The 15848-nt window shown below is 49.4% G+C and overlaps 1 protein-coding gene across 3 annotated transcripts in view; it reads left to right on the top strand.

Moving 5' to 3' along the window:
* The first annotated feature begins 12290 nt into the window (after nt 1–12290).
* CAB39 (calcium binding protein 39) overlaps nt 12291–15848 on the top strand; it is a 47409-nt gene continuing 43851 nt past the window's right edge. The window contains exon 1 of one of the 3 annotated variants that reach the window (XM_083868995.1): nt 12291–12384. The gene's annotated coding sequence lies outside the window, so the exon portion shown is untranslated. Of the gene's footprint in view, nt 12385–12576; nt 12679–13214; nt 13326–15848 lie in introns of those variants that run through there. The other 2 variants (XM_083868994.1, XM_083868996.1) reach the window with 2 other exon arrangements.

Genomic DNA, 15848 nt, shown 5'->3' with positions numbered 1-15848 from the left:
TGGGAGGGGATGGGATGAGAAAGGAAAGAGGCACTGGGGCAGTAGCTCACTCCCCTTCCAGATGGGCTCTTTGCTGCTCCGCTGTTCCTCGGCTGTATTTATAACCCCGAATTAGCATCTGAAAGGCAACTTTCCTTGGCGGGACTTCTTTTCCCACACGAGGGGTCGAGCCCGGAGGTTTGTGGCCATCAATCAAAGCTGACAGGTCACTGCTTCTTTTCAATGACCACGCCGGCCCCCCCAAACGGCGACAGATGTCCAGCCTCCGACGCTGGGCTTTGGAGGGATCTTTTGTTCGGGAAGAAGGGAAGGAAAATGGGCTCGCCCGGAGCAGCTCGCACGGCTCCTCGTTCAATTTGCACAGATTCCCAGGGAGGGACACAATAGCCGGGAAGCGGTTGAATTACACCTGGGAAAATGCCTTCTACTCATCTTTTCCTCCTCTGTCTCCTTGAAGCGATGCCTATTTTTACCTGCTACCCTGACCCTAGCAGTTTCACATCATTGTAACAGCCTCTTAATTTAATAATAGTGTGCTTCAGCTAGGAGTTCCTGCTCCCAGGGATTATTATTACGAGGAAATGATGATCGATTAAAAACTGTTGACAGCAGACACCCGAAGGAAGGTTGTTTCCATCACAGAAATCCTCTAGGAAAAACATGGGAACTTTATTTACCTCCCGGGAACCTGAATTATCTGTTGCACCTGGGTGGATGTAGGAAATATGTAGCTCTTCTAGTTTTTGGCTGCTCTGCAGAATTTAATATTAAATTTACAGGGTATTGAAGATGCACACCAACCTAGAGCTGAGTTAGTCCTGTGGGAGCTTTACTTCGATTTTTCCCCCCCATGTTGCAAGGCTTGGGTGGCTTTGTGGGGAAAGGGGTTTGTCTGTTTGCTCCTCTGGAATGCTGGTGCAGGAGAAGGGGGGCCTTTTGAAGCTGGTGGGGTGTGAGAACATACTTTTATACTTCCTCACTTCTGCCTGGCTTAGGGGAGAGTATGAAGGCGTTTTTCATGACTTTGCATTTGCTTTCTGAAGCTGCTTTGCTAATGAGCAGGATTTGGCAGTGTCCTGTTGAGTCCCACAGGTGAAGCCCTTTGGATTTGTGTCAAATGTGTCACCTTATTGAAGTGCAGAGGAAGCAGCTGCAGTGGTTCAGAAGCAGTGCAAACCCTCCCAGTGCACTGGTGGGATTTCCCAGCTCCCAGGAAAAAGAAATATTTTTATTCAAATGAATAAAAAATAATAGCAGCATTCTATAATGCAGGCTACACATAGGTTTACTTCAGCTTGAAGTACCCGGGTCTCTAGTACACCTGCAGGAACAGATCTGCTCCACAAGTGTTTTAAAGAAACATATCTGTGAGACAGATGTGCCATGGCTGTAGAACCCACTCCAGCTCTGGGTGGGGACATACCCCAGTGACAGCAGCGAGGACATCACGTTGTTCCTTGCTCAAGCACCATGTGGGTGTGAGTGTGTTTGCTGGTGTGTCAATGCAAACATACCTGCAGCACGTCTGCACGCCCTGCTGCCTGGGCTCATCACCAAAACATGTCCCCAGCCATGGGATCTGGCAGGCAGAGGCTGTTTGTCAGTCGCATGCAGAGCTGGGGTGCACTTACTTGGTTTTATAAGTGCCCTACTTGGCAATGGCCTGGGACCAGCTGGGATGGTTGTTGTGCTGGGAGGGGAAGGGAAATAACTTATCCTTTGTGCCAGGTAAAGGGGTGGGATTCTTATCTCTGGGGTGCTGCCTTCAGAGATAGCAAAAGGAGATCCCACCACCCCGTGCAGGAGGGCCTCACATGAGCCAGCCCAGGCTGCTCACCACTGAAGACTCCTTTGGTTTTCCAAGCTTTTTCCAGTCCAAGGAAGTGAATTGTTGCTGGTATTTATAAAAGGTGTAGCTGAGGTACCTGTATTGCCACATGATCCCAGCAGCTCGGCCTGGAGGAGGTGGTGGCTGGGCTGGGCCAGGGCCACAGAGCTCACTTTGTGTTCTCTGCCCAGGATGGCATTGCTCATCCATCTCCCTCCACCTTAGCAGAGAGCAGCACCTTCCCAAGGCACTCAGGGCAGCAGGGGAAGCTCAGATCACCTCAACTCCTGGCCCAGCTGAGCATGATTCAGAACTACCTAAAAGCTCTGAAAAGCATGTCCTGTGCCTGCTGGCACTGCTACAGGGGGCAGCGTGTGCCCCCCATGTTGGTGGCCCCGAGGCTGGCCAGCCCCCGGTGCCACTAGGAAAGGTCTCCCAGGTGTCTGTGATGGCAGCACCTCCTTCCCCACCCTCTCTCCCTGCCTTGGTCCCCATGGCAGCTGCTGCCTCACTCTCCTCCCTCCCGCCCCTTTGTCCTGCAAGCTGCCCCGAGCTCCGGGGTCGTCCCAAGGCGAGGAGGTGGCCGGGGGGACACGGGGCTGGGAGGGGAGGCCATGGCAGCCTGGTGGCCCCGGTGCCCAGCCCTAGCCCGTGGCCAGCCCATGCCGGGCATCTGTGCCCCTTCCTTGGCTTGCCCACGGGCATCTGCTGCGGGTGAGCTCATTTCAAGGTTCATTTGTAAGACAGCGCCGCAGTGAAAAAGAAGAGCAGCTTTCGCTGTAAACAGTTATTTACACCTCTCAGTCACGGCAAAGGCCTTTATTTCGGAGGCGGGGGCTGCGGGCGGGAGAGCCGCGCTGGCTTTGGGCAAGGCTGACATCTGTGCCGGGGATTGTAGGGACCCAACAGCCCCATGCAAATGAGCATTACAGGAGCTTTCTGCGAATTCCCGCTTTCCTTTGGCGTTGCCACTGCCAGGTTTCACTGAAAAGGGGATTCTCCTTTGTAAACAAAGCCACCTTTTTTACTTGGGCTTTCCAAAAAAAAAAAAAAAAAAAAAAAAAAAAAAAAAAAAAAAAAAAAAAAAAAAAGAGAGAGAGTGGTGAGCGCTGCTTAGAGTTTTCCTTTTCTGCTATTTGTCCACATTTCACAGCCCGGAGAAAGAAAACAACTTTTAACATCTGTTCCTGCAGTTTTTAAGAGGGAAAGAAAGGCTCTTGAAAAGGGGGAAAGTGTGGCAGATGTTGGCAGGTTCCCTCCGGCGCAGATGTCTTGCTCCGAAGAAAACTTTGTGTGGGGAGCGGCTCCTCCGTGACTCGGGACACGCGACCGCCGAGCGAACGGGGACGTGGGAAAGCGCCGCCGGACAAAGGGGCTTTTTCAAACAAACCTGAGAGCCGTGAACAATCTAATCACCAGCAGAGAAATGGTCAGCAGCCCGCGGGCCCGCCAGGGAGGGCTCCGGGGCAGCCGGTGGCCACGGGACGAAGGAGTTTGACCGGGCTGCGGGCGGGACTGTCCCTTCCTTGCCCCCTGTCCGCTCCCTCGGGGGCGGTGCTGTGCTCAGGGACCGTCTTTCCGGAGGTGCTCAGGGGGCTCGGCTGCCCTGCAGCCCCGGCTGTCCCACGAGCAGCAGAGGGGATGGAGGGCAGGTACCTGCCGGGCACCTGGGCTGGGCAGGGCCGTCCCACACTCTGGTCAAGGCAGCACCAGAGCAGGGACTGTGGGACAGCAGGGGTATCTTTGATTAGGCTTTTTAAAAGGAGCTTCTGCCAAGATCGTAATAACAAAAAAAAAAGCCTCCAATCCTATTGATTATGACTAGTTGAAATAGCCTTGCGAAACTGACTTTGGTAGGAAAAAAAAAAAAGTTTATTTTAATGAAAGCAAAATTTTTGATACAACCTTTAACTCCTTTGTGGCTGATAAAATAATTTAAAATAAGGTTTTGCCATGAAAGCTGGTAATATTTCTGCTTAGGGACTTCATAGGAAACAAGTGAGAAGCCCAGAGAGAAAGAAGCCAAGCTAAGAGAATTCACATAAGAAAGCAATTAATTCCAGTTTGATGTTAAAGCTGAAGAGCTCTGTGATTGTTCCTCTAACTCCTGCACTTTTCCAGCCTGCTTCATCTCTGTCCCAGTTTATTTTCTCTGGGTTCTGGGCAGGACAGAGCTGCTCCTGCCAGCAAGGCTGCCATGTGCCAGCACAGCTCTTCCTCTTCCCTGCTCAGGGCCTGGGGGAAAACCTGAGTGAGTTGAGCTGTGTTGCTTCTATGGAGGCCAAGCAGGGGGTAAGGAGCCCAAACCCTGCTGGGAGTGTCAGCTGTGTTTCTCCTGACAGCAGAACCCTTCCTGCATGGCAGGTGGGAAGCAGGAGTCATCTCAGCTGGGCTGAGGAGCTCCAGGCTGCAGGAAGGATGCTGCACGTCACCTGAGACTCGTGTACTACCCAGGCTGGTCCCTCCTGCCTCTTGGGGTGATACTGTGGACACCTGTTCAGAACCTGACAGGACTAACAAGGGGGCTTGTGCAGTACTGAGGCAGCCCCAAGTCAACCCTCGGCCTTGGCTGGTTAATGAATGGCCTCGTTAAGGCAGCTCAGCCTTTTGCAGGGATGGATTTGCTGTGGGAGAGTGGGAGGAGAGCTGGGCAGGTTTTCCTGAGCACTCCTCAGTCTGCAGTGTGGGTCACAGAAGGACTACTTGGTCCCCTTTGTTTTCCAGGCAGAAGATCATCCAGGCTGGATTTGGCCCCAGTTAGGAGACTGCTTGCACCTGGTCTGGGCTGTGTCTGCTGCCTGGGTGTGGGGCTGTGGTGCCTGGCTCCAGCAGTGCCGGGGGGGCTGTCAGAGAGAGGGAAAGGGGTCCTCCTCCAGGGGTTCTGCCAGTCCATCACTCCCAGGTGTCTGTGGGTTTGCTGGGGCTGGTTTTATGAGAGCAGCTCTGCTTTCACCACGTGCTGTTGGCTTTGGGAAGCGAGGAGCAGTGGGCAGGGTGAGATGGGGACAGTGGCTGCTGCTAGCACAGACAGTGGGGTGGGCCTGATGTGCAACCACAGTCACCCTCTGCACCCTCTCCTCTCTCCCTGGGGTTGGGCTCCAGGCCTGCCTTGCCATGAACAAACACTGTCCAAGGAGAGGCTGTTTTACAGGGGCTTTACTCACTCTGAATAAAGAGGGTTTTGTCCAGCTTTTTCAGAAGGTCGGTTCTGGCTCAAGGCTGAGGTTTCAAAATGAGGAGTAAACCTCTCCTTCACAATGTCTAAATCTGGATGTTTCTCAGTAGCTACGAGCCCCAAGCAGCCCATGCTGAAGCCCTGCTTCACTAGGGCTGTTTTGCTGCTGAAATATTCCAGCAGGGGAGGAATGCGAGGAGCAGCAGGACATGCCAGCGCGGTGACGGGATGCGCCAGGTCCGGAGGGTGCAGGCGGTGCCTGGGCAGGCAGGCAGGCTGGCTTCCAGCACACAGGCTCCTCTACTGCAGTCTCTGGGAGATTACTCACTGCTGTATGGCCCGAGGGGACCAGGGCTGTGTCTGCACACTGGCCTCAGTGCAGGATGTTGGACCTGCCACGTCCCATGTCAGCCCCGTGCAGCAGTGTTGGCAGGAGGAACACATGTCCTGCAGTCCAGGACAGGATAGTGCTGGAAATGAGATGGTCAGAAAAGCAAAGGATGATTTATGTTCTTGGGATGTGGGAAAGAGCACTTGCTGTGTTGAGGGGAATGGGCTGAGAGCACAGCCCCAGTGAGCAGACACCACCCATGATGAGACATGGGTCCAAGAGCACTATGAGAGCCTGCAGAGGAAAGCCATGGCTGTGCTGGGGAAGGCTGCTCCAGACACCCTTTGTGTTGGGATCCTTGGGGATGGAGTGACACTGCATGTACCAGGTCACCATTTTTGGCACAGGGCTGGGAGGCCACAGGGTTTGTGGCTGGGTGAGCATTGTGTGGTGAGGAGGCACAGGGCATTTGGCAGATGAGTTTGATGTCTGTGGTGAGTGGTGGCCTATCAAAACCTGTGAATTCACCATGGTGTGGGCAGGGGAGGAGTGCAGCTGGGAGTTCACCTGCTCCTTCTGCTATAGGTGGAGAGAGAGAGGTCATATATGGCACTGGACAGTGCCACATGAAGCATTTTCACCACAGAAAAAGTCCAGCTCCAAAAGTGGCACTGAACATCTGGAAATTCTGTTGACATCTCTTAATCCATCTCCTTTACTGAGTACACCAAACCTCTCTGGCCCCAGCTCAGCCTCCTGGTACCAGCTGGCTCTACCATCTTTGGGAGTGAACTCTTGGGATAGGAAATAATTACAAGGCTGGTACCAGCTGAGTAATTCTCAGCTTTTCTTTCACACACCCTCATCCAGCCTTCGTATTAAGGATCAGCTGATGCTCTTGCCATTGCTCAAGCTGTCTCCTGCCTGGCAGGTTAGCAGTGCTCCAGGCCCCACAGGAAATCTTATCTGCTGTTTCTCAGCCAGAATGCTTGAAACACAGCTCCTGGGCCAAAAGCACCTTATAGGAAGCAGGAAATCTGATAAACTTTGTGGGTGGTGGCAGGCTGTGATGGTTAGCCCCTTCCCTGTGCTGAAGAGGCGGCACAAGGGAGAAGAGCCAGGCTTCAAGAGGAGAGCAGAGGGTACTTCAAGGAGAATACTTGAACTTTCTTTATGCAGCGTGCCTTGAGTTATTTCATTCAGGAGGGCAGTGCTGGGTATTCTCACACTCTGTGTGTAAGATGTCACCAGATGTCACCTGATAACAAGCCTAATCTGTAATGGAGCAAGTGCTTGTTTTTTTTCAGCAAGCTTCACTTTCACAGCAGCATGGATGCCTGACTCCCCATGCGCTGGAACCCCAGCTCAGCACCCTGTACCCCAGCCCTGCACATCCCACATCACAGCCCCTGCACTTCCCACACTGCCTGCTTCTTCTTAGCTTCTCTGTTCTTGGGGCTGCAGAGTGATGTGGGTTAAGATTCATCTTTGTGAGAAAAAGATCTCTTCTGTAAGTGTGGCTTTTGTGCCAGCCTGGCCACACGCCAACGCTTGTGTTCTATGGTCCGTGTGTACGTGTGCTGTCACCACATGCTGAGCCCTGACACTGAGCACCTTGTCACCATGAACAGGCAACCAGGCCAGCCATGGCCGTGCTCTGCAGCAAGAGTGACCCCTGTGTTGTCCTGGGCCCTGCAGGCTTGGGCTGCCCACGGGGGCACTGGCCTCACCAGCAGCACTCCCCACCCACTGCCCGTTTCTGTTGCTGCAGGGCTGGGATTGCAGCACCCGAGGAAGTGGGGAAACACTCACTTGGGTGTTTGGCACTTTGTGGTTCTGTCTTGGCACAGCCTGGCTGCTGCTGTGACAGAGGAAAACAGAAGGGTTCAGGAGGGGAAGGCATGAGCTGCAGAGTCTTTGGTCTGTGTGAACCAAGTCCATCCTGGATTGTGTATGAAATCTCATTATGTTCTCTAAGATTTGTTTTTTAATCTGTATTTTTGTAACTAATTTTTTACCAGTTAAAGCAAAAGGGTTTATATGATTTTGTTTTTGTTTATGAGTGCTGTCTGCTTCAAACCAACATCCTCTTCAATTTCTTTACTTTTTTCCCCTCTTCATGTATATCTAGGAAACTCTCCTTTATTACAGGGATGAGCTTTTCTTATTCCTGTGAAGGAACCAAAAGGTGTAGGAAGTCCTGCTAACTCTTGGGGCACAGTGACTTTGGGGTAGGAAAACCACGGCCCTGACAAAATGAAGAACAACCAGGATCTGTGAGAAGGTGGGTGATGATCCATGGGCTGGGTTAGGAAGAAGAAAAGCAGAATTTGCACTTGTTTTGGCTTCTCCATAACGAGGCCATGTAAAATAATAACAAAACCCCCACAGCCCATTTTTTCTTGCCTATTTTTAACATTAGGAGCTGTGCCCTGGGTTTGCTCTGTCAAAAAGCAAAAGAGGCCAAGAGACACGAGTTCCCCAAGGAATTTTCCAGAAGAATACCTGTGATCAGGTGGGTGTCTTGTTGGGTTTCAAAGATGATGTTTCATCCCCTCTCCCCATTCCAGGTGTGTCTGTACACACATGTGCAGAGAGCCATGCCCCCTCACATCTGCACACAGACAATTTTCAGCAGATACAATTTTGTAGCCCTTTTCCAAAGCAGTGCCTGACTTTGAAGGTTGGGACAGCAGAGCTCTGGAGTCCTCTTCTCACTGGGAGCCAGGGGTCCCATCAGGAGAAGGAGGACAGTGCAGAAAAGCTTTAGAGAGTGTCAAGAAAGGTTGTTTTGCTGGTGTTGTCAAGTAATGTGACAAGGGCTCCCGTGTTAGCTGAGCCTGAATGCAGCTGAAGAGCAGCACTAAGCCTGTGCCTGTCACAGGTTTCTGCTGTAAGAGCTAATTAATTAGTTTCTGCAAAGCCTTTTAGAGGGGTAAAGGAGTAAGCAAGTGGACAGCAGTGTTATCCTGAGTCTGTGAGCTTCAGAGTTTAACAGGCACTACTTAAATATGAACTGAATTACTCATCTTGTAATTTCTTTAAAATGTAAAAGAACAGGGAAAATATCTAAAAAAACCAACCCAACAGTCATTTTCAGCAGTGTTCACAGCCTTGTGTCTTTCTGCATGATGTGGGATTCTAAGTGTACTTGCTTCCAGTTCTATTGAATTAGGCTGTATTTGACTGGATTTTTTGTGTATGGTTTTTTGTGTTGTTTTTTTTTTTTTTTTTTTTTTTTTTTTTTTTTAGCTCAGGAAATACATTCTACAGAAGTGCTGGGTGACATCTTGGGGTGACTTCACTTTGGGTGACTACTGTTACTTCCTTTCATGTTTACCACACTGATGGAAACTTGGTTTTGGCTTTAGTAGTAGATTCTCCCTAGAATGGATGCTGTGCTTTACAAATAACTTTCAACTGCTCCACGATACTAAAAAGTTTATTTAAATGAGTTGCTCTCCAGGGAAGGAATTTGCAACAGATTTTTTTTTCGATGATTTTTCAGGTAATTGTTTTTTCTTCTCTGACAATGTTTATATGCTAAGCCTTAGTTCTTGTGGTTTGCTATAATGTTTTTAAAATGTGTTCTAATTCTGAAATTGAACCTTGAATTAAAGATAAATCATGGAATCTCCATGAGGAAAACACCTGCTAACTGATATGAAAGACAATTACATTTAATTGTGTTTTCTACCATAAATAGGATTTTGGAGGTGTGAGTCTGAATTAACTGAAAGGTAAAAAAAATACTCACCCACAGATGTTTCTTTGAGAAAAGCTTTAGGAGTCTGCAGTGAATGTCTCCAGGCAGTAACAGGTGAAACGCAGCTTCAGGAACTGTCACAGGCACTTGTGAAACCTGGGGATTAAATTCAGCCACTGCAGCTTGGTTCAAAGTCCATGGAAAGACTCAGGATTCTTCTTCTGCTGAACTTTAAACAGAAGAAGTTCAGCATAACTGCACTTGTTCCTACTTCTAATATTTCTTCCCTGAAGCCTTTTCCCTGAAGCACCTTGTCAGAACCAGGAACATGGGCTCTGCTCTGTGAATCACACCAGTCCATGCCCGGCTAAAACATTAACTGGGTGTTGGTTCTCTTCTCCCCTCCTTGTGTTTTGCCATTCAGCTGGCAAGACAACCCAGAGTATTTTTTGAGATTACTGTTTTTTGGATTTTGTTTTTTTTGAGATGATCTATGTCAGATGGTCATGGAGGTGGCAGAGCCCCTCTGTCCCATGGTGTGGGTGATATGCACAGCACAGGAGTTATTCCAGGGCTCCTTGCCCTGCTCCCAGCACAGCTGGAGCTCTGTACAAAGGGGGCTCCAGCTGGGGAGCTCCAGCTGTGACACCCCCAGCAAACCTTGGGGCTGTGGGCACTGATACCCAAAGGTGCTGCAGGAGCTGGGGGGACACTGTTGGGATGTGAGGGGCACTCGGGGGCTGCGGCCCCAGCAGGACAGTGGGGCAGAGGAGGAAGCAATCACCAAGGGAAAGGGCAGGTGTGTCCCATGGAAAAGAGAAGACAAAGAGGCAATGGTTACAGGTATGCAGGCCTGAGGGTGGCCAGCCCTGGAAAGCTGCCATGGCATTCCAGGAGGGAATGGCCACCCTGCCTGAGGTAAGGCCTGAAGGGAGAAAACAGGGGAGCAAAACAGAGCTGCTTGAAGAAGGAGTAATTTCACAGGCTGACATTGTTTTTCTCCAATTTTGCTATTTTTCAGTGTGGGATGGTGATGGGAGGAGTTAGATCTGAGCTGTAGGGGCCCCAGCAGCAGAAAGCCGCAGGATCCCATTCAGCTCTGTCTTTCCTAAGCACAGCATCTGCATGCTTGCCTTTCTAAATACTTTTTGCCCCCTCAGTGAAATAACTTGGATTTTTAAAATGTTTACTCACTTCCTAATTTGCAAGGATTAATTAATTCACAATGGATCTCTCAGTCATGGCTGCGAATTAGCAAATCATTAGTGTGCTAAGAGCTCTCTCACGTGCTGTATTTAATCCCTGCTTCTAAGAGCTTAGAAAAATCATGCTCTCTCTGCTCAGGGATTTCTCTGCAGTTAGCAGGGATGGCGATTGCACTGAACCCATTTCTTGTGTGATCTCTTTTCCAGTGGTCATTTGTAAAGCAGTAGTGTCTGTTCTCCAGGAGCTGATGTTGAATCCCTTTAACAGTGCTTGCCTTTAGCTCCTTCTCTCTTCTCAGTACCCTGATTATTATATGTTTAAAATCGAATGGTTTTAGCCTAAGCGTGGGTTAACAATTTGAACTCAGAGATGCACACCCTTTCCATGTTGGCTTTGAAATCAATTATTCCCAGCCCACAAGTGGGATATATGAACTGCGAAAATTTTGCTGACTACATGCTGTGGGTCCAGGTGACAATTGGGGTCCCATCACCTTGCACAGCCACCATGACCCCTCCTGGTTCAGGTCCAGTGTTGCTGCATCTCTTACATCTTTCTACAACAGCAAGTAAATAGTTGAGGGATGTTAGCAAGTCGATGTAAATAAATGCTATGCACACACATACAGGACTTGTCCTGTCCCCTGAGGTGCTGAGCATGGCAGGATTGGCTGGGGCAGCCCCTTCCATGGCACCAGCATGGTGCCAGGCTGGACTTGGAGCCCGTGGTACCTGTCCAGGGAAGTATTCCATGGAACCAGTGTTGCTGCAGCCCCCCAGTCCCACTGCCCAGTGCCAGCCCCTCTGTGCTCCCCTGCTGTCGGATGTGGGCACGGCTGCAAGTGAGCTCAGGTGCAATTTTCCATGTCTGAGCTGGATCACACAGCTGATAAAGACCCCCAAGGGGTCAAGAGGCAGCTCTGCCCACCGACATTTGGAGTTCACCAGCCAGGGAACTGTGACATGTGGAGTTTGGAGCAGCAACACGCTGCTGCAGGAGAGCATCGAGAAGCCCAACCCAAACTTCCCAGCAGTGAGACGAGAAAGTGCAGCAAAGGGATGTGGAGACACATAGTCAAAAAGAAACTGAAGATAGAAGCTGTCAGCTCACGAGAAGCTTATGGACATTTTGGGAAAGCAGGTCCCCCATGGTTGCATGTCAGTACTGCATCAGACCTCCTGGGGCAAGGTTTCACCTTGTGGCTTGTAAGAAATTCATGACTTGTTCCATTAAAAATGTATTTTCTGCTTTAAATGTATTATACCATGCTAATGGGCAATATCAACTTGATCTATGCTGGGAGAGGTGTAGGCTTTTCTCCATCCAGGCTAATTTGCATTTGTCACAGTGACAATAATAGGTATTACGTACAGGGATGGAAAACCAGTCTGGAGTCCTTCTATGCTATGTTGGGGATTGCAGAAACCTCCAGGCTGTAAATCATCAGCACCTGATGCATCAGGACAATCAGCCCTTGTCCAAAGCACAGGGCCGAGTTCCAATCCCACACTGAAGCCCTGAGGGTTGTGCCATGGAAAAGAAGTTTTGTCACTACAGAGGGTGTAAAGGGTCTGCAGAAGGGCAGGGCAGAGGGGGGTTAAAAATGATGAAAAGAGCAGTAAGTACAAATAACAAATAAATAGCAAGAAATAAAAATTATATTTTATTTCTAATTATAAAATTTATTTCTAATTACAAAGACTGTTAACTCCTAATAAAGAATAAAAGAGTAGGTTGCACCTCGAGTTCTGCCTGCGGGTTTGGGGCCCTCGCTTTAAAAAGGACATAGAGGTGCTGGAGTGTGCCCAGTGAAGGGCACTAAGGCTTTAGGAAACTTGTCATATGAGGACTGGCCGAGGGAGCCAGGGTTGTTTAGTCCCCAGGAGCTCAGGAGGGATCTCCTTGCTCTGTACAGCTCCCTGGCAGGAGGAAATGGCCTTAAGCTGAGGCGGGAGAATCAGATTAAATATTAGAAACCTATTTTTCCCTGTTCAGGAGGTCAGGTATCATCAGAACACATTGCCAGGGAGGTGGAGGAGGTGCTCAAAAGGCATCTGGACCTGGTGCTGGGTGATGTGGTCTAGTGGCTTAGGAGTACAGTGGCAGCGTGTGGATGGTTGGACCGGCTGATCCGAAAGGTCTCTGGCGACTCTATGACTCCACTAGTGACAAAGGGCATCGTGAACAATAAACGGAGGCAATAACGAAACCGCGGGGGGCGCTCGGCGGCGCGCTCGGTCCTCCGCGGCGGCAGGGGGCGCTGTGCGCGGGCGCGGGAGGAAGCGCGGGCGGGAGGGCCGGGCCGGTGCGACGCCGTGAGCGCGGGGCGGGGGGGACGGGCCGGGCGAGCCGGGGCCGCGCCGCCTCTGCCGCAGCCGCAGCGCCGGAGCCGAGAGCCGCCAGCGGGCGGGCGGGGCCCGCCGGACGCACAGGTACCGGGGCTGCGGGGGGCGAGAGCCGTGGGCATTGTCCGGCGCGGGACCGGGCCGTGCCCTGCGGGCCGCGGGGAGCACGGCCCGGCCAGTGCCCGCCGCGCTCCGGGCCCGTTTCTCCGCTCGGCGCCGGGAGGGACCGGCCGGGTCCCGGCGGCCTGGGCAGAGGGCAGTTCCGGGGATCGCAGCCGCCGCTCCAGGGGCGCCGCGCGGCGCGGCCGGGCAGCCCGAAGGGAAGGGCACGGCCGGGGCTGCGCTTCCCGTGCGGCAGCGCCCCGGTCCCTGAGCTCCGCAAACGTCGAGCCCGGGGAACGATCAACGTAAAGCTGCGCACGGCTCGGCCCGGAGCGAACCGCAGCGCCCGGGCCGCTCCCCAGGAGGGCGGAGGGGCAGCGCCTGTCCCGTCCCGGGGCAGGGCCGGGCCGGGGGCGCTGCCGGGACCACCGCTCTTTGTTCGGCCGGAGGTGCGGGGCCTTGCGCGGCCTCGCGGGGTCCGCTCCCAGGCCTCTTCCTACAATTGTTGTTCCTGTCGGGAGCCCCGAGAGGCCTCCGCAGCGGTGGCCGTGCGGGAGGGCTTCTCGGAGCCTGTGTTCTGTGCAGGCTGCCCTACAGACAGCTAACGCAGCATGATCTCTCTCTTCTGTAGGGTAAGAAAAGTTTTGTCCTTTTTTTTTTTTTTTTTTTTTTTTTTTTTTTTTTTTTTTCTTTTTTTTTCTTTTTTTTTTTTTTTTTTTTTTCCCTGCAAATACGTTGAATGCTACCGGTACTGAAACTAGGATGTATCCGGTTTTGGTGTTTTAAAATTTTTTGAATTTTCATTTCTGGTGAGGGATCATGTAGGTGCCCAGGATTTATTTAAAACCTATATGCTGTCTTGTGGGAATGGTGTGATTTAATTTGCATGATGAATCAAAGATTAAATTACATGACCTAGGCTCTTCAGTTTCAGTGAGGCAAATAACAATGTGTGGAAGAACAGTTTCAGTGTAGATCAGAAATGAAATTTGATTAACATCAAAATGTTGTAAAGTTTTTCCTTCACGTGTTGTTTTTTTTTTTTTTAACTTACCTGTCAAAAACTCTTAATTCAAGATCCTAAGCAGTGTGGTTCATCAGGAAGTGTGTCTTCCTTTTCAACACCTCGAGTTCATGTAGTCAGAGGAAGTTTAACATCCTGAGCTTGCACCTTGGTATCGAAGCTTTTAAATAATAGATTTTTATTTAAAATACTGTGTACCTTTAATTAATAGCTATTACCTAATACCTGTTGATGTGGCATATGCCTTTAACTGCAGAAGAAAAGAAAGACCACGAAATAGTTTGTGAAGTAGAATAAGCATGGTACCTGTTATGGGCTCAGGAGTAACTTGACTTTTGTTGTTTTCAGTTGTCCTATAGAAATTGGCATCGAAGAAGATCTGTAAGTGGCATGATGGTGCCTTGATAGGTTTCTGTCTGTGGTGGCCTGGCTGCTGTAAGAATATTGTAGTTCATATTTTATGGTTTTCCCGTGGTGTGAGAAACTATTGGGTCAGCCAGCTAGGATGCATTTGGCTTAAACTTTTTGTATTTAATGTGTGTCTCATTTGTAGTGTAATGTACCTGTTGTTGGGACTTGGTCAGACAGGAACACCTCAGGGCAGGAGGAGGTCGTGTCTGGTGCTGTTGGGACCAGGCAGAATAGTCTTAGAATGTGAGTTTGTACATAGGGACTGGCATGCTGCTGAACTTTCTGAATGCTGATAGCATTGATTTTTTTCTTAAGTTTAGTTACATCATCTTCTTTATGTTTCAGACACAGAGTTCTGAAATTTCAATGTGTTCTGTGTGCATTGAACACAGTTGTATAAAACAGAATTTATGTCTTTAAAAATATAGGTATTTACAAATAAAGGAGACCATACAAAAGCAGCAGTTGAGTAATATTTATGACAGTATGTCTTTGAGAGATAATTATGCTCTTTGGGTATTATCAAGCCCAGACAAATGTATATTCCTAGTGGGGTGTGATAATATTAAAACTGCACCTCTCGGAATTCCTTGATTGGTTTATTCAGCAGGGAATGGTATCTGTTTTGCATTCTGTCATGTAGCTCTTATTAATTAACAGCTGGTAGTTGAATGAGACTTGACTGTTGCCCTGTATGTGCACTTCCTAAGGTTTTTTATGGCATTTTGGTGAATTTGGAATTACTGGCCAGTGTCTTTCCTTCTGAATAATTTCTTTGTTCAGTTTTTGCAGATTTTTTTTTTTACATGAATTGTTTGCAGCCTAAGTTTCTGTGTAAAATATTTCTGAAAGCTGATAATCTCTGTACGTGCTTTAGAGGCTTTAGACACTTGCTAAAATAATGATTTTTTGGTGCAGTTTCAGAGAAGTGCTGTAATAGCTGGTGGTGCTTTGAAGCAGGGGGCAGGAGAAGCCTGGTGGCCTTTTGAATTCCCTTCTGGCCCTGCTTTTCAGTACTTGTGACACTGTGTAATATGGTTTAATTACAAGAGCAGCTATTAAAGTATGATTATCTTTGTCTAATTGGAGGCATCTTGCAGTTACCTATCAAAAATAAGATTTGACTCATATGCTCCTTCAAAATTAATAGTTCCACAACAGCCTGCAGCTATTTATGTAAATAATGTGCGAAGCAAAAATGTGAGTTGAATATTTTTCGAATATTATCATTTCTGCATTCATGCATTGCCCGTGTTTTCTCTCCATACCATGCTTCTGGCACCATGAGGTGCAGAGGTTTCAGCCAAAGGGAAGCTGAACGTCTGCAGTGAGAAGGTGAAACTTTATGCTGAGATCCCTCCCCACCCCCCAAGTGCAAACACAAAGGTTAAATTAGAAGATGAGGCTGTCTTGAATTATTTTAAAGGGCTCGAGCTGGGCTGTTAAATGCACAGAGGACCTAAGGCTTACACTGGTGTCATGTGAGTTTGGGCTTTCTTTAGCCTGAGCAGATCTTATGTGCTTTCCTTACTGCACCTTGTGATAAAATAACACATTCATTTGCCCCTGTTTAAATACTCCTTAGAAGGGCTTGAATTCAGGATTGATCCAAACTGGAAGCAGCCAAAATTCTGTGTGTTTACAGGAATAACTGTGGTTGTTCCTCAACAGCTTTAATGGCCTCTTTTTTTCAGACTGTGTTAATTTAGGAAGTAAATGG

This window comes from Zosterops lateralis (assembly GCF_965231275.1).
Source record: "Zosterops lateralis genome assembly, chromosome: 10".
NCBI classification, from domain to species: Eukaryota; Metazoa; Chordata; class Aves; order Passeriformes; family Zosteropidae; genus Zosterops; species Zosterops lateralis.
Note: the sequence above shows the minus strand (reverse complement) of the source record. Positions and strands in the feature narration are given on the sequence as shown.